We start from the raw sequence: 23,241 nt of genomic DNA on the forward strand, positions 1-23,241 counted from the left end.
GATGTGGATGTATAAATGAGGATGTGAAAATGGAGGTAAGCATGTAGATGTGGATGCGTGGATGTGAATGTGGATGTGGATGTGGATGTGGATATGGATGTGTATGTATGAATGTGGATATGGGATGTGGATGTATAAATGAGGATGTGAAAATGGAGATAAGCATGTAGATGTGGATGTATGGATGTGAATGTGGATGTGGATGGGGATGTATGGATGTGGATATGGATGTGAATATATGATATGTGATGTGAAGGAATCTGAAGTGAAGAGATGGAAAAGGAGGTGATTGGATGAGTACACATATACATGGAATGTGGAATAAGTAATGTGGATTAATGAGGGATAATGTGGAAAAATGAGAGTTAATATAGAAACTGTATTTGTAAACTGTTTGTAAATGCTGTTTGTAAATGGCTGTTTTATGTCAAGAATGCTGGGGAAGCATTTTGACCGTCTTGTGATTAAGGTCGTGGAGACCTAACTGATAAAGTTGCAACTGCTGATGACGGAGAGTCAATGGAGGATGTCTCGCGTAGCAAGGTCGACCGAGGTCTTGACCAGCCTCGGTTCGATTAAAATGGTGAGCTTCCGGTACGGTGGATGAGGGACCAAGGAAGCGGCCTATGAGTGAAGCGCTAGGTCACCTGCGAAGGATCCTAGAGGGTGCTGACCATACGGTGCTCGGGCTCTGGGTCGCCTAGGATACCCACGCGTGCGTCGAGGAAGATATTGGAACAAGGAGTAAGAGTTGTTTTGTGAAACCGGGCATGGATCTGGTTGACTGACCTTGCTGGTCCTCAACGGATGAGTCCATGGCTCTTTTATATGGATCTGTTGGTTGATCTTGCTGATCTTCAACGAGAGTCCATCTTGATAAGTGATTATATTGCCGAGTATTATGGGCTAGGAACTATGGAAACGGCCTCTGTGTGGACAGGTGGTGAGCGTTCTAGTTGCCAATGATGCCATAGATACTCTGATGAAGGAATGATGGGAAATTATGAATCAACTGGATAAATTGGGAGATTGTGATCAGTGGTACTATGGTTTCATTAAAGGATTGTTTTAAAGTTAGCTGATGCTAAGAAAAAGGCAATTTTCATATTGGGTGTGTAAGTGGTGTGGCTAGTTTTATGTTTGCATGAAATTCCGGCTAGGGGGCCTTGGAACTCTTTTCCTTGGTACCCGGGACAAAACCTAACCAAATTCCAAATTGGATCCCATCACTACAGTGGTTGGGCGGTTGGCTAACCCATGGGATCGGATGGGGTTAGGCTGGACTGATGGATCCGTAAATCGAGATTTAATTTCTATTTTTACGATAGATGAAGTAAATCCCGGATAGAAATTGTTCTATGGATAGGAATCAACGGCTGTGCCTCTTGATGGGGAAAAAAGCGTTGATCCCAATGATCCAAGTGCAAGTTTCTTCCTTGATTTGACCAAGTACCGTTAAAGGTGCAGTCAGATCAGTTGATCCGTAATGATCTTGACTACGTTAGAGTAAAGAGTTATCTTGGTGGAATCGCCCGTGCTTTCCGGATAAGGGAAGTTTTACTGGGTTCGGTTTTGGAAAAACCGACAGATTAGTCTTTTGTCCGGATATCCGTGGACGAGGCCCCGAATGTGGGACCCCTGTCCCGCGCGAGAAGTGCTACTTCCGCTGCTAGTACCCCGAATCCGTTGCTCGGTGGGAACAGGGATCTCACATTCTAGAATTTTCCAAATCAGTTTGATCAATTTTTGACCATTTTTGGGTCAGTTCAGCTTACCTTTTGGATCTAGATTTGAAACATGAGAGAGGAGAGATGACAATATCTCATTTTATTGATTAAAAATTGGGGGTAATGATGAGAAAAAGGTGCCTACTTCATGAGGGGAGATCCCCACACTGAGGTGTCAAAATTCAGTTTTGTAATTATTTTCTTTGGTCCTTAGTCCACTCTTCATCTTATGTGAGCATTTACTCATTTCTGGCGGCTTTTATTCTTCAATTTATCTCTTCCTTACATTTGGATTAATCTCATTGGCCTGTCAAACCTTTGTTTGGACCTTAATCCAAATTTTTTTGAAAATAGGGACCCTTAGGGGCTAAGGTCTTTTGTGCATAGTATAATTTATTTCTAATGCACCTTAAGAATTTCTTTTTAAACTTCTGTCTTGGGAAAATTTATTTTAATAAGAAGGGATATTTTTCTATCCAAAGATATCTAAAAAGTGAATTATCTCTCTAAAATATTTTCTCTTTCTAGGCCAAATCAGGTAGAAACAAGATCTTTTATTATTCTAAAAAGGGGGATTGATTACAGGGGAATAAACTGGACATCTTGAGGGGTTGGGAAGGAATCTTACAGAACCCAATGGCTGAAATCTTCAAGCCATTGAGATCTATGCCGCTAATTCACCTCCCCATGCCATTCATCATGCCTATAACAAACGTGTCATCCGGTTTTACACCCCCTGTCACTTCGATTCCACCAGGCTTTGGCCCCTTTCCTAACATTCCTGCGAATTCTATAAGTACCAACCCTTTCCTGGATGCCCACACCTTGGACATACTGACTAGTCTAGGGAGGGGGTGGCCTAAGGACTCAGTGAGTCTCTTCCAACAAGAGCACTCACATATGGTCTCAATGACTTATACAGAAATACGGCCGTACAAATTTCCCAAATAATGGACAAATATGATGGAACAATAGACCTTGTTCAATAATTCAAAAGTTTGAATAGAGATGTGAAGCCTTTGGAAATCCCAACTGCCCCACCTAAGGTACATGCATTGAACTTATGCTTAGAGGGAAAATCTAGTCGATGGTTCATCGCATTGATGCCGGTGATCAAGACCAACTTCAAAACTTTGAAATCAGCCTTTATACATGGCTTTTCCAGACAAGGTGATCGGTGGAGTGTGACAACAGAACTCTATTCAATTGAATGTCGACCACATGAATCCATTAGAGATTTTTATCCTTCGGATAAAACTCTTGGACTCATGTGAGTCATGGGAAAAATTAAACAATGTTCAATTAAGGAGATATTTCATGATGGGCTTAAAGAATAACAGCTTACATAACTTGATCATTGTTGTATCCAATCCAAAAACATTTGATCAATGTTGTAAAGAAGCAATACGTTTAGAAGATGATCATACTACGAGATGTTACTCATCTAAACCAAATGGCAAAAGAAAGATCGATCTCGGAATTGACATTTCTCGAATTCTATGCAGCCTTGCTTAAAACCTTATAGTCAACATCTATAAGAGAGGATGAAAACCTTCAAAATAAGACATCCTTAATGCCTATAAAAATGACGAGCAAAATGTCTTGTGTTGAATGCAATCACTATGACCATCCCAATCCTCATTGCGCATACAAGGCACCTATTTTTCTATACTGTATCTATTGTAAAACCTTTGACCATGATACTAAAAAGTGTCATGCTTCATCCAACGATGGATTCAAAACCTCCCGTGCACCAAATAGAAAGAGTCCAAAGGGTAGTGTTTAATGGTTACACAGCCAAGCAGTTAAGCAGATATAATTTCTCCATAAGAAACATGTTGATTAGGCGAAAATAGAGATTCAAACACAGCAGAAACGTAATGCACAGACAGAACTTTGATAGAGCAAGGTCACACAAGAGATAAAACCCTAAAAATCTGCTCCATTCTCCTCTTTTTCCTTCTCTCTTTCTTTGGATTACATTGCTTCCCCTTCCTTTCTACCTTTATGAAAAAATGTTAGTCTTTCCCTAGAACGTTATTCTTGAGTAACCGTTATATATCTTAACTTCCAAGATCCCAAGAAATTCATCATACATTCCTACCGCCTTATAATTCCGACTTAGCACATATCCGACTAAGCACATATCCGACTTAGGACATATCCGACTTACTACATATCCGACTTAGCAACATTCTGACTTAAGAGAACTATGCCTTCAACACATGGCATATCTCGGTGGCAGATTTCAAAGAAATCTGACTCGGATCCACATATCCCTTGATCCGCTTAGCCACTTTCCTTATCAGCAGCCTTCGATGACTTCTTTACTGCATCCTTTGTTCTGCCTTCCGCTGCTTGACATTTGACTAAATCTAGCTCCACCATCTTCAATTAGCACTACCACCTTCTCAACATCCTCCTTTCCGGATCCAATCCGCATTCCGCTGCAACTCCGCAGCCATATGTCAGCATTTCTGCCTGGATAATCAGTCACATCCGTTGAATCTTCCACTAGAACTTCTGGCACAACATCCACCCATTTGATTGCTATCTCCTCAGCTTTATTATACTTTAAACATACAACTAGCTTGATAATTACTTTCCCCCCTGATTCTTCAAAAAGATGTAGCTTAAAGGCATTACAAGTGCATACCCATTGTGCATCCCTTATGAGTATGTGAATACATGTGAACCACTTTAAGGCAACCTGCCAAGGCTGGGAACCTTTCATATAGATCAACATCTAATGTACATCATACAAAATGAATTTATGAAACCAAAATTCAATGAGTATGTCCCTTCTCCAAGATAATGGAGTAGTCATGAGTAGAATCAATCTTTGGAACCTTTGCAAAATCAAAATCTAGTTCTGAAAATCAGATTTCTGCAATTTAGGCATCAAGACCTGAAAATCTGATTTTGGAATATCCACCTCCATGTGAAAATCAGCTTGATTCCATAAAATATCTGCATATTCAGTCTCCAAACACCTTCAGAAATGAGAATAATGCTCCCAACAAGTAAAGAAAACTTGCTTCAAATGAACAACAATCATCTCCTCTTCAAAATCAAGCATTTTGGGCATTGGTGACTCAAAACAACACCTTCCTTGAGATTGAATCATCCCACTCATCAAACTCTGCAGTTTAAGTAAGAACAACATCCAAAACATCACATCTCTATCAAATCCACAAGGTTTTTGCAAAATCATGCATAAAATCCTCTTTGCATGATCATCAATCTGCAAAATCTTATTCAAACCATATGAAACATGGACAAATGAATCATCAAACTCATCAACTTGCATCTGCAAAAATTGATCTTCAACTTCTGAAATAAAAAATTCACAAATCTGCTCTTCAGGCATAGAAATTTGATCCTCAAACCTTCCAAAATTAGAAACTTTTACAACTTTTGCAATTTTAGGCTTAGCAAAATGCTCATACAGCCCAAAAACATCTCCAAAATGATCTTCAACCACCAATTAGCAGCAAATAACACTTCAAACAAATCAGATTTCCCTTCAAAGTGACATAAGAAAGGTTCAATGTTGAAAAACACTTTTGCAGGAATACTTCCATGCCCATAGTCACTGACAGCTTACGACCAATGTGTGAGAATGATGTGGCATTGATCATATATTTCAAGATTTCCCAAGACAAGTTGCTTCAATGCAACTTGTCTCACAAAATATAACTCTTAACATCTTAAGTGTACAAAATGGGCAATTGGCCATGATGCCCTTGAATGTGCTTACACGCTTACAAGCCAAGGCACAATAAACAGTCAAGAAGAGTGTAAAAGACAATAACTCAACATGGGTAGAAGACATGCTTTAAAATAGAACCCAAAAGAGAAAACAAAACCTTCTAAACCCAAGAAAAACAAAGGACAGTCAAAACCAAGGTCGAAGTAAAAGACAGGGAAAAGGAGTCTGTAGTAGAGGACATAAATCCAAAAGGGGACATAAACACAAAAGAGCCAAAAGTTATACATGATACAGAAGCATCCACCTCAAAGACCACCACACAAACCTCAACACCCATATGTATGACACAAGATACAAAAACCCAAAAGAAAATTCGATCTCGTCGCATGGGTAAACATAGTGAAAAATTGACAAACCAAAGAAAGTCAAAGAATGAAACAAGTTCTAGCACATCACTAAGTGAGGATGAGATAAGTTCTTACTCTTCGCTCAATGCACCACATAGACCAATCAAGAAACTAGATCCCACCCAACCACCCCACATGGATAATAATGATCACATGACATATGCAAAACGCAAAAAATGAGCTCAAGAGTGCATGCTCAGCATGGTTGAATGTCTTACAGGGCCATCGATTGTGATTGAGCCACATAATGCCAAACCTACACCAGCAACCAAGATACAAAACCTAGAGGAGTACTGCTTTCCCTTTCAAGAGGAAGATATACTACAGAAGTGTCAATTGACACAGACTATACACACTATAGGCTTGAGAAAGCACGTAAGGAATTTGATAATTCCCTTACAAGATTAAAACAATCTCTCAAAACCTCAATGCTCTTCTCTGATGATAAAGCCAAAATCACATCAACACTTGCACCTTTCATGGCTCAACCTGAGTTATACAAGGACATAATGAACTATATAAACTAGGAATGTCATGATTCGCAAGTTTTCAAACAACCCTCATTAAGAATTGTCAGAGGGCCAAGTGTGCCAATTGTACGCATTGGGTACTTTTAAAAAAGTTGAGACCCAAATAGAGGACGAAAGTGAATGGGAATATGAAATAGACACAGGATCTGAAAATTGAAACACACTAACTAAAACACCCATGGTTCCTTTGGAAGATTTTATCATGATATGGTTGGATTTCCCTACAGGCAATGATGTTCAGTGCAAACGCGCATTGATTAGCTCTCGAGTAAGTCATAACATCATGATAATAGAAACTTATTTGTCATTGGGACAACCTAAACTCACCCTGACAAGCAATAGTCTTGCAAAAGGAACCAATGAACAAAACGTTGAAGTTCTAGGCTACTTTAGATACACTACTCGAACAATTGATGGCGATATGGAATTTACATTTCATGTCACCCTAGATTCCCTCGAGTATGATGTCATCCTTGGCGGACCTTGGATAAGTGAATCATTGTATTCACTAGATGAATCCATGCAAACAGTCACCTTGAACACTCCTGCATGCAATGTACAATTGTTATTACGGGAGGAAGAAACCTTTAGGAGCCGGAACTTCAAACATATCTTACTGAAAAAATCCCTAGGATTTTGGTTGGATTGGAAATTTCAAATTAAATCACCATAGCTGAAGCACAGCTTTATCCAACACGAGAACATAATCTCATGACCTTCGAGCTATGGGATTTGTTAGGTCAACCAACACTCACGGCACATCCTGAAAGGATTACCTTTACACAAGACTTGAACATGCCATGTTTGGGGTACTTTGAACATACAATGTATATTGAAACTAACCCCCTCACTTGCAATTTTTTTGTGGTGGTTATGTGTTGGAAGCAGATTTGATCTTGGGGCATAAATGGACTGTTACAAAGCATAGAAGGTAACTTCCTTTTACCAGATGCTTCCCAAATTTGATATATGGGGCCTCTATGGCATGTGGTTGTTGAAATGTCAAGCTTGTATACAGCTGGAGGATAGCACATGGGTGCTGACAGAGTGACAGTATGGTAGATAGATATCATGTGGTGTGTTTATGACCGCGTCCAGCTGGTCATGTGTGGTGTGGACATTACATTAGGTTTACTTTGTAGTGTGGACACAACACTATGTTGTGTTCTCCTTTGTGTGTGTGAGAGATGGTGACTATGGCTTCTCTCCTTCTCTATGATTGATGGATATGGATTAGGGTTTGCTTCTCTTGTGTGTGCTCCCTCCTGCTTCTGTTTTTTATCATGGTATCAGAGCCTAGAGCTCATTAGCTGTGTTGTGAGAGTGAGTGAGAGAAGAGGGAAGAAGAAGAAAAAGCTGTGAAGGAAGCCATTGGAGCTTGGAGCAAAGGAGAAGCTGTGGAGCTCACCTCGGTTACAGATCTGAAGCTTGGCCTAACTGGTAAGAGTAGCAAAACTCCCTTGAGCGGATTGCAGGTGTCAAAGAGCAGGTTCAGTGAAGATTGAAGTGCATAAAGCAAGTAGAAAATTTTTGGTTTTTTCTCTAAGCTTTCATGGAAAGCTTGAAGTGAATGTACTCTTGGCAAATGTATACACAAAGGCACGTGTATTTGAACTAGCACATGTATTAGCAAAGTGGGCACAAGCAACATACAGAATCTTGAAGCAGATTGATGCATACAGATTTGAGGAAAATCAAGTGGAAGTGAACTTATGCAAAAGTTTCTGGTTTTTCACAAAAACAGTGGACATACCCCCCGTGGCCGTGGAGGATCGATTGCAGAAGTTAGAGAAAGAATTGAGCCAAACCCCTTATACCCATGATGCATTAGGTCATTGCTAAGAGGCCTATCATGTCAATGGTGTAAAGCCCTCTCCCCAGGACCCCTACAAGCAGGCGGTGCATTCTGGAGCTGAAGTCCTAACAGTTTTCAATAAAACTCATGTAATTCACTCAATACTACTCCATGTGATGCCATTCAAAGCTTGGGGAGTTTAGCAAAGACATTGCTAAGGCCTTGTGATGCTTTGTTACAGCTCATTTGATGTATTTGGAGCTCATTGAAGTCATTTATCAGAGGTGTGCAGGTTTGCAGAAAGTCTGTCCAGAAATAGAGCATTTTTAATCAAGGCATTAATCCTTGTCTATATCAAATTGGCCTAATTCCTTTGGTACAAGTAGATTCCTATGAGTTGCTAAACTTTTGATTCAAAAAGTTTTGAATTTGGATAAGATTTGAAGGAGATAGAGCACTTTTAGTGAGAGGTGGTACCTGACAGATGCAGAAAAAAGCAAACCAGGGAGCTACAAAAATTGGTGGTTCTCATTCACCTTGAAGAATTTGATCAAACCCTTCTAGGATATGTTGGAGCAATGTGTTGGGAAGCCAATGCAAGTTGAATCATTGAATTTGGACAAGATTTGAAGGATTTAGAGCATAATCTTGACTGGTTACTGGCGAGAAATTACTGGCGAGAAAAAAAACCAGAAATTTTTTTGTGAAGAAGTATCATTTGGTTTCAACTTTGATCGAGTGTACATTGTTGGTGAATCATTGTGGGATGTTAATGCACACAATTTTCAAGAATTTGATGTGATTTGGAGAGATTTGAAGCTTTTACAGGTCCGGCATACAACTTGTCAAAGGGGTACATCTACTATATTTTTGCAACAATGGGAGATGGTCCGATACAGATTGTTGGAGAGAAGCTTGACCGCACTAACTTTCAAGTATGGAAGTTTCGAATGAAGAGTTTTTTGAAAGGCAAAGGTTTATGGAGTCTTGTCTTGGAGGAAGACCCGGAGCCATACCTCCCTCCTCAACCAAATAATGCTCAGTTACTGGCTCACAAGCAATGGGTAGAGCGGTCTTCGAAAGTGTTGCATTATTTTTCAATATGTGTAACAGATGCCTTGCTTATTCACATCCAAGATGCAGATACACCGAAAGAAGCATGGGGTATATTGTGCCGAATGTATGAGACAGACACTGGTGCAAGGAAGATACAACTAAAGCAACAGATTCACAGTGTAACACGAAGGAATAGGAGTATACATGAGTATGTTCAGGAAACAGATTCCTTGTCATCAATCCATGCCCCGATGGATGATGATGATTTGGTTGCTCTCACATTGCGTGGTTTAGGCAAAGAATACAAATCTTTTGATACTTCCATCTCAGTAAGGTTGGGAGGAATGCCAGACTTTAATGAGCTTGTGTCCTTGCTCATTGTGGAGGAATTGAAGCTTGGCCTTGGTGGTATGAGTGTTACAGGTGGTGCATCCTCGTCAAGCAATGATGAACATGCAAGGAATCAGGCTTTTTACTCATCTAGAGGCTTTCGAGGCAGGGGGAGATTTACCCCTCGAGGCCGTGGAGGACGTGGTTGGAATGACAGGTCTACTCAACCACAATCAAATCAGAATTTTCAAAATTCACAGTCATCATTTGGATCACGTGGAGGTCGTGGATTTCAATCCCATAGGGGGAGATTTGGAACAGGTGCTCGTGGTAGAGGACGATGGCAAGGTCCTCAACAAAATTTGAATGGGATTGAATGTCACTATTGTGGCAAACTTGGACATATGGCAAAAGATTGTTACAAAAAGCAGAATGATATGAGGAATGGAAGACCACAACATGGAAATTATGCATCTACTAGTAACAATGATGGGAGTTCAAATCATCTTTTTGCAATGAAGCACATTATGGGGACAATGGATTCTCAGAATGCAGGAGATGAGTCATGGTATATGGATTCAGGTGCCTCAAACCACATGACATGTCATGGTGAGTGGTTTGAGAAGATGCAACCATTGGATACAAATGGTTATGTGGTCACAGGAGATGATACTCAGCATCTTATAACACATGTTGGCAGTGTGCCTTTGAGGATGCATGATGGAAATGTGAAGAATATGTCAGAAGTGTTATATGTACCATCCATCACAAAGAATTTGGCATCAGTAGGCCAAATGGTTGAGCAGGGATTACAAGTAAGATTCAATGAGAATGGCTGTTTTGTGGAAGACTTTAAGCGTGGCTGTAGATTGATTGCCAAGGGCAAGAAGGAAGGAAGGTTGTTCAAATTGGATGCAGGCATACCAGAATTGAGCTCAGCCATGTTTTCAAAGAGCAATGGGATTGTGCAGGACATTGACATGTGGCACAAGAGGATTGGACATGTCAATATACAGAGATTAAAGAACATGCAAACAAGAGGCATTGTCAGTGGATTGCCTCGATTCAAATATGATGGACATATGCATGTTTGTGAAGCCTGTCAGTTTGGAAAGCAGGCAAGGTTGAGGTTTCCTAGAGAAGGAAATATGAGTAACAGGCCACTTGAGATAGTACACAGTGATGTATGGGGCCCTGCACAAAATCCATCTATCAAAGGAAGTCTATACTATGTGACATTTATAGATGACTTCAGCAGGATGACATGGATATATTTTTTGAAAGAGAAGAGTGAAGTGCTGGAAAAGTTCATGGATTTCAAAGCTCTTGTAGAAAAGCAATATGGATGTTGGATTAAATGTTTGAGAACAGATGGAGGTGGTGAATACACCTCAAAAGCTTTTGAGCATTTCTTGCGGAAGCATGGGATAAGAAGACAGTTGACATGCAGGTATACACCTCAGCAGAATGGTGTGGCTGAGAGAAAGAATCGAGTCATATGTGAAGTGGCAAGGGCAATGCTCAATGAAAAGAGCATGCCAGATTACTATTGGGCAGAAGCATGTGCTACTGCAGTGTATATCCTGAACAAAACACCTACAACAGCCATTCATGGAAGCACGTTAGAGATGCGGCTTACAGGTTACAGGCCAGACATTGGACATCTCAAAGTCTTTGGATGCGTAGCTTATGTTCATGTGCCTGATGAAAGAAGACGGAAGTTGGATCCTAAGGCAGAGAAATGTGTATTTGTTGGATATGCACAGGATCGAAAGGCCTACAAATGTTATAACCCTCAAACTAGACAAGTAGTCATCTCACGAGATGTGGTGTTTGATGAGCTTGCTAGTTGGTACAAAGCAAAAGATGAGGGAGTTATTGACTCACTTGAGGCAGATGTGTCTGTGAACTTGCCATCACAAGCAAGTTCTAGTTCTACTACTATGTCTGGGCCAGCAGCAGAAGCTGAGAGTAGCAGTGTACGTCCATGGTCAGGACGTTTGAGGCATGAGAGTGTGAGCACTGGGAGTAGTGCTATGGATAAAGGCAAGAAGAAAGTCGAGGGAATTGGGATCACAGGTTATAAGTCCTCTAGTTCTGAGAGTTTGGATGAGGAGCTCGGTATACCTGTTTTACGCACACCTGGTGCTAGGCAGGACAGATATGTGCCACCACATGCTCGAGTTACAGGTGTACAGAGTGACCCGCATGCATTGCGGAGATCCCAGAGAGTCAGATATCCAGTGGAAAGATTGACATATAGAGATTTTGCTATGCACTATGCATACATGACATCTATGGTAAAGCATGTGGAACCTACATGCTATACAGAGGCTATTGGAGAGCATGTATGGGAGAAAGCCATGGATGAAGAGATGCATGCTTTGGACAAAAATGATACATGGGAATTGGCTGAGTTACCTAAAGGAAAGAATGCAATTGGTTGCAAATGGGTGTATAAAGTAAAGTGCAAGTCAGATGGCAGCCTAGAGAGACATAAGGCAAGGCTGGTCGCTAAAGGATATGCACAAACTTATGGTCTTGATTATGATGAAACTTTCAGCCCAGTGGCTAAGATGGCTACAGTGAGGTCTATCATTGCACTAGCAGCACAAAAAGGTTGGGCTTTACATCAAATGGATGTAAAAAATGCTTTCTTGAATGGTGAACTACAAGAAGAGGTGTACATGGAACAGCCAGAAGGATATGTACATCCAAAATATCCGACTTTTGTTTGCAGGTTAAAGAAAGCAATCTATGGTTTGAAGCAAGCACCTCGTGCTTGGAGTGACAAGATCAGCAGATATCTTGTCAGTATTGGATTTGTGGTTGGAAATGCAGACTCTTCACTTTATGTGAAGAAGACACATGATGGTATCGTGATGATAGTCATTTATGTTGATGATTTGATTATCACAGGTGATTGTGGGAAAGGCATTGATGAGGTTAAGGCCTCTTTATGCAAAGAGTTTGATATGAAAGACCTTGGTGATTTAAGGTTCTTTCTTGGCATTGAGGTGATAAGAACAAGCAAAGGTATATGGCTGGTGCAAAGGCAATATGCACTTGACATGCTGGCAAAGTATGGTATGACAGCATGCAAACCAATGTTGACACCATTAGAGCAAAACATGAAGCTTAGGGCTGATTTGGGTGATGAGCTTGATGATATCACCATGTACAGGAAAATGGTTGGTAGCCTTATCTACATGACCATTACGAGGCCAGATCTCAGTTATGCAGTTGGTTTGGTGAGTCAGTTTATGCAGAGTCCTCGTAAACCTCACTTGGATGCTGTGAGACGTATTCTGAGATACGTCAAAACTACCGTGCATTATGGTCTTTTCTATGAGGTAGGAAAAGACATGCATGTCTATGGATATACAGATGCAGATTGGGCCCGCCGTAGTGCATATGACCGGCGGTCTACCAGTGGCTATGTTTTCAGCCTTGGTAGTGGAGCTGTGAGTTGGAGCAGTAAAAAGCAACCTACAGTTGCTTTATCTACCACAGAGGCAGAGTATCGTGGAGCAGCCATAGCTGCATGTGAGGCTATGTGGTTGAAGAAGTTGCTAGATGATGTCAGGTTACAGAGTGATATGAGAGTTGTCATTCATTGTGACAACATGAGTAGTATTCAGCTTGCTAGCAACCCAGTTTATCATGCCAGGACCAAACATATTGAGGTCCACTATCATTTCATCAGAGAGAAGGTGCTAGATGGGCATGTTGATTTGACATATGTGCAGACAGATGAGCAGGTTGCAGATATCTTTACCAAAGCACTTGGTAAGGATAAGTTGGAGTATTTCCGTACCACATTGGGAGTCCTAGAGATGGACATGTCGAGCTTGAGGGGGAGTGTTGAAATGTCAAGCTCGTATACAGCTGGAGGATAGCACATGGGTGCTGACAGAGTGACAGTATGGTAGATAGATATCGTGTGGTGTGTTTATGACCGCGTCCAGCTGGTCATGTGTGGTGTGGACATTACATTAGGTTTACTTTGTAGTGTGGACACAACACTATGTTGTGTTCTCCTTTGTGTGTGTGAGAGATGGTGACTATGGCTTCTCTCCTTCTCTATGATTGATGGATATGGATTAGGGTTTGCTTCTCTTGTGTGTGCTCCCTCCTGCTTCTGTTTTTTATCAGTGGTCCCCACACATGTGATTCCATGCCCCCATCAGAGGCCTGTAAGGGCTCTGTCTGAAGGCTCATGTGAGAAGGCCTGGTTTTTGTTGGAGAAGGCAAAAACCAGGCCTTCTCATGCGAGTCTTCAGACAGAGCCCTTACAGGCCTCTGATGGACATGGCATCATGAAAAAACAAAACCTTCTCACGCGAGCCTTCGGACACAACCCTTACAGGCCTCTGATGGGCATGTCATCACATGTGTGGGGTCTACATGTCATAAAGTCCCCATATATCAAATTTGGGGCAATTTTGTAAAAAAACTATTCCTCCCATGCATTGCATGATCGATGCTAACGTTAATTTTCATTGGTGAGCAAGAAATTGTGTATCTTGATGAATTTGCACACCGAAGAAGAGTGGAAGGTCTAGGGGCCAAGGAAGGGTTCAGGACTTTGTGCTAAAGGAAACTTGCCAATGATGTGATAGTCTCTTCCATATAAGAGTTTCTCTCCAAGGTATGCAAAGAACTTTTTGAATCTTAAAGCACTTACAAAGGGTTCCTCATTCAAACTTATTCCAACTAATTCAATTTTGAAAAAAGTTATTCTACTTCGACACTTAAAGTTGCTTTATTTGTTCTTAACTCAAAGGTGGGGCCCTACATTCTGTGGTGGCCCATGGCATTGTTGTTTGCGGGGGTACATGATCCCACGGTCATCAAGGAAGAGCTTGAAGGGTACGATGTTTTGATTCCAGCCATCAAGGCAGCTTCAGTGTTTGGAGAGCCTAATAGTAAGAAGCCTGGGATATAGCGATGTGATGACTATGTAACTTTGATGATTTTGATGGCTGTAATTTTTTATGCTATGAATAGAAATTTGGGTTACGCAGTTTTTTGTTTAATACGTGGCTTGTATGCATTTTATTAGTCGACTCAAGAAAATAAATTCAAATTATACACGTAACTTAAATGAAAATTGTAGCCATTTGAAGACACAAATAAATCAACAAATTATGTAAACTCAAATTAAAAGAGACTTATTTACACCACAAGATAAGAGCAAAAACTTTGTATATTTATCAAGATATACATTAAGCTTTACATGGATTTTTAGACTTACATTCATGTGAGATATATACAAATATAACTAAAGATCATGGCCCAGAGGATCTCTCCAGCATCGCATGCGTTGCACCAACTGCATATCCTTTTCAGTGATGGAGACCCTCTTCACATGGAGAGCTGCAAACACCATGTCACCAAAAAAATCCACTACTAATGCCTCCATAGCCTCCTAGAGTGCCTCTAAGGCCCGCGTTTTCCACCGTGTAGGTAGTGGGCTTGATGCTGCGTGAACCCAAAACCTCATGTCATGACGGAGTTGCAGATCCTGGATGATCTCTTGCACCACACATTGGAAGGATAACTTCGGCATGAGCAGTTGAACTATCTTTTGGTATTGCCTAATCTCATAGCAGAGAGCCACAGTGCCAGGCCTCCACCTGCAATTGCGATGTTGCTGCGGTGGTGTTAAGGCTCACCCTAGCCCTCCTTGAAACACAAAGAGATTACCTAGTGAACCGCAATTGTCGTGGATCTTTTCAATGGCCGAGCTCGTAACCCTTAAGGTCTCCAAGCTCTACAACTCCTTGAGAAGCAATTCCATCGCGTCTCCCACGAGCGTTGTCACACCTCCGCATTGCTGGAGATAGATTAGCAAGAGGATTAGCAAGATCAAGACTCAATTGCACAATGGGAGAGTATGTTGTATTATGAGAGAAATTCACTTATATACATGGCCATAAGTGTTGACACTCACTTAAACTATGTTGTTCCGCTGGGCACTTTAGGCTCATAAGAGGCCTAATTCTATTACAATGACTACTCTCATGAAGTATATCACTTAGGACTTCATCCCCTAACTTACTACCACATGCTCTTGAAGTGGAAATTGCCATAAATACTCCGTCACACCATTACGAGTGCCGGTCAAAGTTGTAGCTTTGGACACTATTTCTTGATATCTTGAATGTCTGCCCCTTTGGTGTATCTACCGTGACTCCTTGATGTAAGATAATGGTGGTAGCTCTTGTGTTAATCCTAGAATTGGATTAACATTCCCCCCTTCTTGATGACGATCGCATCCTCGTTGTGATCGTGTTGAAGACCTTTGTGTGGGAAGAATGAATAAGCTTTGTTGATGGCTTTGATGTTGAATGACATTCAATGGTCTTTGTTCCTCCGGAAGAAATAAGAAAGGCTAGTTAATGAATGAAGAGGTTAGTTGTGTATTGGGAATTCCTAACGGGGTGGGGGGTTTTTGCGAATGATTGCATTTTTATATGTGTGAGTTTTTTTCTTTTTTCTTTTTTCACTTTGTTTTTTGAAATCATCGACAAGGTTACATGTGATTTTTGTTAATGGGGACACTAAGAGATATTAATAATGGGAGAGAAGAGAGAGAAGGATCCGGAGGAACGTAGACTTAATTATCAATATGAGATGGTAATTCTCAGTTCCTCATTTGATTCATTGAAGCGACATTCATCATTTGAAGTTAATGGCTTGTGATGATGTCCCTTTGTGTGGCAGGAATCTTGTTAAATAATGTTGAGTAGGACCTGATCCTCTCTTCTTCTACCCATGTGCTTTTTATGTTTTTATGTATATTTAAGTACTCTTAGAAGCATATTTTCATGAAGTACAAGAATTGAGTCATATAGACTCTTATTGAACTACTCTCTGTGTTGAAGTAGCAACTTGTTGGTGAGGATTGAAAGAATTACGTGGACTTCCGATGCTAATATAGATATCTTCACTAAGCATTGAAGATCATTAATTTGTGAAGATGGTGGTATCGTTTGGAGAGGTTTGTAATTTGAAGGAAAATTCTAGGTGATGGGTTGTACCATTGACCAGGATTTCGCCCACCATGGCCACCCCATCCACAGATGTACTTGGAAGTTGTTGATGGTGAGGCATTGGTGCAAATGGATTCGTACTCATGGAGCAACTACTACAGTAATTTAGCCAAAAGAATAGTAAGCAATAAGCTTAACAAATATATAGTGGCTATTGTGTGATATGGCTTAATCCATGATGAGACTTAAGCCGTGAGATGGAACTCCTTGATTTTGTAATTTTTGACCTCGGTTTTTTTTCACCAGAACTGCTAAGACGTGAAACACTAAGGCGTGAAAGACCAGACATGAAAGTGTAGACGTGAAGTATCAGACGTGAAACATATGACATGAAAGAGAAGACGTGAATGAGCAGACGTGAAAGTTATGACGTGAAAGTCCAAGACATGAATGAGCAGGCGTGAAAGTCATGACGTAAAGATCTAAGACATGAAAGTGTAGACGTGAAAGTCATGACGTGAAAGTAATGACATGAAGATCTAAGACATGGAAGTAATGACGTGAAGATCTAAGACATGGAAGTGCCGATGTGAAAGTCATGACGTTGTGAGGTGAAAAAAAGAAGAAAAGACCACTGCCTCTATAGCCCTTCACCTCCCAAACTTGGAAATACAAACACAACGGACGCACCACCAGCCACCGGCTGGAACACTTCTCACAATTCACCACCCACCCACGCCAGAAAGACAGCACAAAATAGGGGCACCATAGACCAAGCAAACACCCAGCAATATATTCCCAGTTACAACACTTCATACAAGCTTCTCCCGACATAGAAGCCTTACTCACACAACCATAAAAAAAACACTCAGGCCTGGATTTACTGCCAAGGGAATTCCACCACGGCCACACCACCTCAGGAATTACGACCTTGCATCTGACGACCAAGCCCTTTGCAACCCAAACACATCAACACTCTAACCTGTCTCACTGCCGAGGATACACCACATCCCCAATCACCACGAACCTCTCGCCTGCCTGCTGTGCCAATCACACCAGAAAGAACCCGGCCACTTCTCACTCTTCAGAGGGCGCCCCACCAGCTAACCCTCAACTCTCTGCAGCCCATCACTTCTGCATGTGACACCAGCACAGCAGCTCGACCATCATCTCTCTCTCTCTCTCTCTCTCTCTCTCTGTGCTGATCCTCTGCCAGCCTCTTCCTCACTTCCTCTGCAATGCTACCGGTCCCACCAGCCAAGCAGCAACACTGTCCCCTCTTCCAATCGGCACCCGTTCACGCTGTCCACTGTCCTAAACCCAACTCTTCACGGTAGCTTCCCAGCAGTCACCGTTCCTTTGTCTTGCATCCAGCTGCACCTGCAACTGCACATCCAGCTCTTCCTCTATTGTGCCAACACCTCAAAGGCACTCACCCATGCTTTGTCTTCTAGGCGACCTCCTGACGTACACAAGGCCACTTTCCACTGTTCCGCCTGTGGCGTCTGCCCAATTCCAATAGCATCACCTGCGTTACCAGATGCTCTCACTTCTCTCCTTGCGCTGTCAACCCGTCAACCAGTGGCTCCAGCTCGTTCTTTGGTGCCTTCTGTGCTACCCACTGCAGCGCCTTCCCTCGACCTATCTCTGTCAGCAGCTGCGCATCACCTGCCAGCCTGCTAAACCTAGGGCTCCAGTCACCTTCCTTCCTTGCACTGTCAGCCACGCTACCCACTGTCGCCAGCCTTCCAGCCACGAACTTCAGCTTGCGCACTCACCTCTCTCTTCAAAGGCGGCTCCCCTGTCGCTACACTAGCACGAACGGGCTTCTGGCTCCTCCACGCAGCGTTACCACCACACACGTCGGTGCCTTCTTTTATAAACCTGCGGCGGCTGCGCTCTGGAACCTGCAGCTCTCCCAACAAACCCCTTGCGCACTTACCTCTCTTTAATGGCTGCGCTTAGCCTGTCAATGCCGCCAGAGCCCTTGCCAACTCCCCATCTCTCCTCACTGCAGCTGGTGTGCTAACAGGGCCCCACCGTTTCGATTGCAGACGACCCTCCTTCACTACCACTCGCCCATTGCCAGTGTCAGCTATGTTGGCGCACACCTCCCTGCGCTAGCAGCCACAGAATCAAAGCCCATCTCTTATCACCCGGGACCCTACTCCCGCCTGCGATCCACTTAGCGCCCCATCCTTTCTTTGGCGGCTCCTTAGCAGCTCTCGAGTGCCTGCGTGCTGCTAGCCACGCTAGCCCCTCGCTTCACCCACGCGGGCTTCAAATGCGGCAGCTCCCTCTCACACTTTTCTCTGCGGAATGACCAGGCCCCCGACTTCACACCGCGAACCTCTTTTCACCCGGCCCGCCGACTGGACTTCTTCGCCAACCTTCTCTTCATGTGCTGGTGAAGCATGTAAGATTCCTCCCCCAACCCCTTTTTTATGTCTAGTATATTCCCCTGTAATCAATTCCTTTTCTGAAATATAAGAGATCTTGTTTGTGACTGTTTTAACCTAGAGAGAGAAAATATTCTAGAGAGAGAATATTCAGATTTTGAATATTTCTGGATAGAAAAATATCTCTTATAATTCAGATGAGTTCCCCTGAAACAGAAATTTAAAAAGAATTTTCCAATGTGCAATTGGAATTAATTGGAAATAGGTATAAAGAACCTTAGCCTAAGGGTCTAGATTTTCATAAATCTTTAGACTATGGTCCAATTAAGGTTCCTATGGACCAATAGCATCAATCCATGTGTAGGAAGGAGATAAATCCAAATTGTAAAAAGAAAATACCCAAAAATGAGTAAATGCTCACATGAGGTGAACAGTTGAAAATGTACAAGGTTTATTAGTAAAAAACTATATTAAAAATATGAGATATTTTGGGAATAATGATTTTATTATGACACATATGTAAGGAAGGGGAGTCCCTTAAATGCTCACATAAGATGAAGAGTTGAAAATGTACAAGGTTTATTAGTAAAAAACTATGAGCAATATTAAAATGATTCCATTATGACACATATGTAAGGAAGGAGAGTTCTTTAAAGGAGGTGCATATTTCACATAAGATGAAGAGTTGAAAATGTACAAGGTTTATTAATAAAAAACTATGAAAAATATTAAAAATATGAGATATTTTGGGAATACTGATTTTATTATGACACATATGTAAGGAAGGGGAGTCCCTTAAATGCTCACATAAGATGAAGAGTTGAAAATGTACAAGGCTTATTAGTAAAAAACTATGAGCAATATTAAAATGATTCCATTATGACACATATGTAAGGAAGGGAAATTCTTTAAAGGAGGTGCATATTTCACATGCTTGAATAAATTTTAAACTCATAAAAATTGAGATATTTTATCTCTCCTCTCTCCTCATTCAAGTCTAGTTCCAAAAAGTTAGCTTAACTGACCTAAAAATGGTCAAAAAGTGACCAAACTGACTTGGAAAATTCTAGAATCAGTTTGTTTGGTTAGGAGCTCAAATTTTCCTATAAATAGAAGCCTCCCCTTGTTGAAAAAGATATAGAGTCTTATGCTTTGTTACTCTACTCCACCTAAGCCAAACATATAGTGTCTTATGCCTTGTTACTCTACTCCACCTAAGCCAAACATATAGTGTCTTATGCCTTGTTACTCTACTCCACCTAAGCCAAACATATAGTGTCTTATGCTTTGTTACTCTACTCCACCTAAGCCAAAATATAGAGTGTCTTATGCATTGTTACTCTACTCTACCTAAGCCAAGAACTGTGAATTCTTTAATAATTCACTAGTTTTTGATACTTCTCTCTTTCTTCAATCCCCATTGGTGGCTCCATCAACATACTAAACCAATTGATTGGTTGGGGGCCTCTACCGTGAATAAAGAATTAAGCAAATTATAAGGTAAGTATATTGAATTTTGATCTTTTCTATAATTTCTCAATGATCCTCTCTTCTCAACCCCTCTCAAGCTTGAGAAGCTTAATTGGTATGGTTTTTTAAATGCTATTGAAGTTAAGTGGTGAATAGTAGTGAAGAGTTACATAATTTAATAAATGCTATTGAAGTTAATTTCCATTTATGTTTAAATTCTAATGGTTTTTATGTAATTTCTCTCTCTCACTCAAGAAATGGTCATACTCACGACCCTTTTCAATCCAAATTATACATGTAGATGTAGATGTATAGATGTAGATGTGGATGTGGAGGTGGATGGATGCATGTAGATGTAGATGTAAAGATGTAGATGTGAATGGAGGTGTGGATGTATGCATGTAGATGTAGGTGTATAGATGTAGATGTGGATGTAGAGGTGGATGTATGCATGTAGATGTAGATGTATAGATGTGGATGTGAATGTGGAGGTGGATGTATGCATGTAGATGTAGATGTATGGAGGTGAATGTGAATGTGGATGTGGATGTATGCATAGAGATGTGGATGTATGCATGTAGATGTGAATGTACGCATATAGATGTGGATGTATGGATGTGAATGTGCATGTAGATGTGGATGTATGGATGTGGATGCATGAATGTGCATGTAGATGTGGATGTGAAAATAGATGTATGGATGTAGATGTGGATGTGTGGATGTGAATGTGGATGTGGATGTGGATGTGGAGATGTGAATATATGCATGAATGTGAATATACGATATGTGATGTGAAGGAATATGAAGTGTTGAGATGGAAAATGATGTGAGGGGATGAGTATACATATAAATGGAATATGGAATAAGTAATGTGGATTGATGAGGGATAATGTGAAAAAATGAAAGTAAAAATAAAAACTGTATTGTAAACTGTTTGTAAATGCTGTTTGTAAATGACTGTTTTATGTCAAGATTGCTGGGGGAGCATTGTGACTATCTTGTGATTAAGGTCGTGAGACCTAACTGATAATGTTGCAACTGCTGTGACGGAGAGTCAATGAAGGACGTCTCGCGTAGCAAGGTCGGCCGAGGTCTTGACCAGCCTCGGTGCGATTAAAATGGTGAGCTTCCGGTACGGTGGATGAGGGGCCAAGGAAGCGGCCTATGAGTGAAGCACTAGGTCACCTGCGAAGGATCCTAGAGGGTGCTGACCATACGGTGCTCGGGCTCTGGGTCGCCTAGGATACCCACGCGTGCGTCGAGGAAGATATTGGAACAGAGTTGGAGTTGTTTTCTGAAATCGGGCATGGATCTGGTTGATTGACCTTGCTGGTCTTCAATGGATGAGTCCATGGCTCTTTATATGGATCTGTTGGTTGATCTTGCTGATCTTCAACGAGAGTCCATCTTGATAAGTGATTATATTACCGAGTATTATGGGCTAGGGATTAGGAAACGGCCCGTGATGAGTGGACAGGTGGTGAGCGTCCTAGTTGCCAATGATGCCATAGATACTCTGATGAAGGAATGATGGGAAAATTGAGAATCAACTGGATAAATTGGAAGATGGTAATCAGTGATACTATGGTTTTTTTTAAAGGATGGTTTTAAACTGGTTGAATCTGTGAAAAGGCAATTTCATATTGGGTGTGTGAGTGGTGTGACTAGTTTTATTTTTGCATGAACATCCGGCTAGGGGGCCTTGGGACTCTTTCCTTGGTACCCGGGACAAAACCTAACCAAATTCTTAATTGGATCCCATCACTACAGTGGTTGGGCGGTTGGCTAACCCATGGGATTGGATGGGGTTAGGCTGGACTGATGGATCCGTAAATCGAGACTCAAACTTTTGTTTTTACGATAGATAAAATAAATCCCGGACAGTAACTGTTCTATGGATAGGAATCAACGGCTGTGCCTCTTGAATGGGGAAAAAAGCATTGATCCCAATGATCCAAGTGCAAGTTTCTTCCTTGATCTGACCAAGTATCTTATAGATGTAACTGGATCAACTCGATCAGAAATGATCTTGACTACGTTAGAGTAAAAAGTATCCTGGTGGAATCGCCCGTGCTTTCCGGTAAAGGAAGTTTTTCCGGGTTCAATTTTGGAACAACCGACGGATTAGTCTCTTATCCGGATATCCGTGGGTGAGGCCCCGAATGTGGGACCCCTGCCCCGTGCGAGAAGTGCTACTTCCGCTGCTAGTATCCCGAATCTGTTGCTCGGTGGGAACAGGGATCTTACAAAGCAGCACTGGCATCCAAACAAGTAGCCATGTGGCTATTGTTTTATTGGCACATTAATCATTATTTTTTATTTAAAAAGCCTAAGAGATGGCCACCCTTATTCCTTCTATTTCACACCAATGCTTTTGGCAACACTGGCCCTTTCTTTCCTAATTGTCCATGCTTCCATGCCCACTTCAAATACAGCTTCGAGTGCCCACTCCATTTAAAGGAACGCATACATATTCAGAGCTGTCAAACAGTTGATACCACCTGCAGCCAGCCTCACTCCGGATAGGCCTGTACAAAGCCTACAGCCAAACCATTCTCTCTATACATCTACCAAGGCGTTCCCGAGCAAAACTCTCACACAGGCCATGCATCCTGTATGTACACAAGCCCAAAATGCCTTTCAGGAAAATGTCTGACATACTTTGCCAACCCCCTAGCCTGCTAGAGTATTCATGCTCAACAGCAAAAAGATAAATTCCAATAACTATCCACCAGGATCAAAAGGAAATCTCGGTGCATCTACCTTCCAATCCTTCAAGCATTTTCCTCTGTCAAATAACCATTGATATATCCTGTT

This window comes from Cibotium barometz, chromosome 21, assembly GCF_041138505.1.
Source record: "Cibotium barometz isolate CiBa-2024 chromosome 21, ASM4113850v1, whole genome shotgun sequence".
In the NCBI taxonomy this organism is placed as follows: Eukaryota; Viridiplantae; Streptophyta; class Polypodiopsida; order Cyatheales; family Cibotiaceae; genus Cibotium; species Cibotium barometz.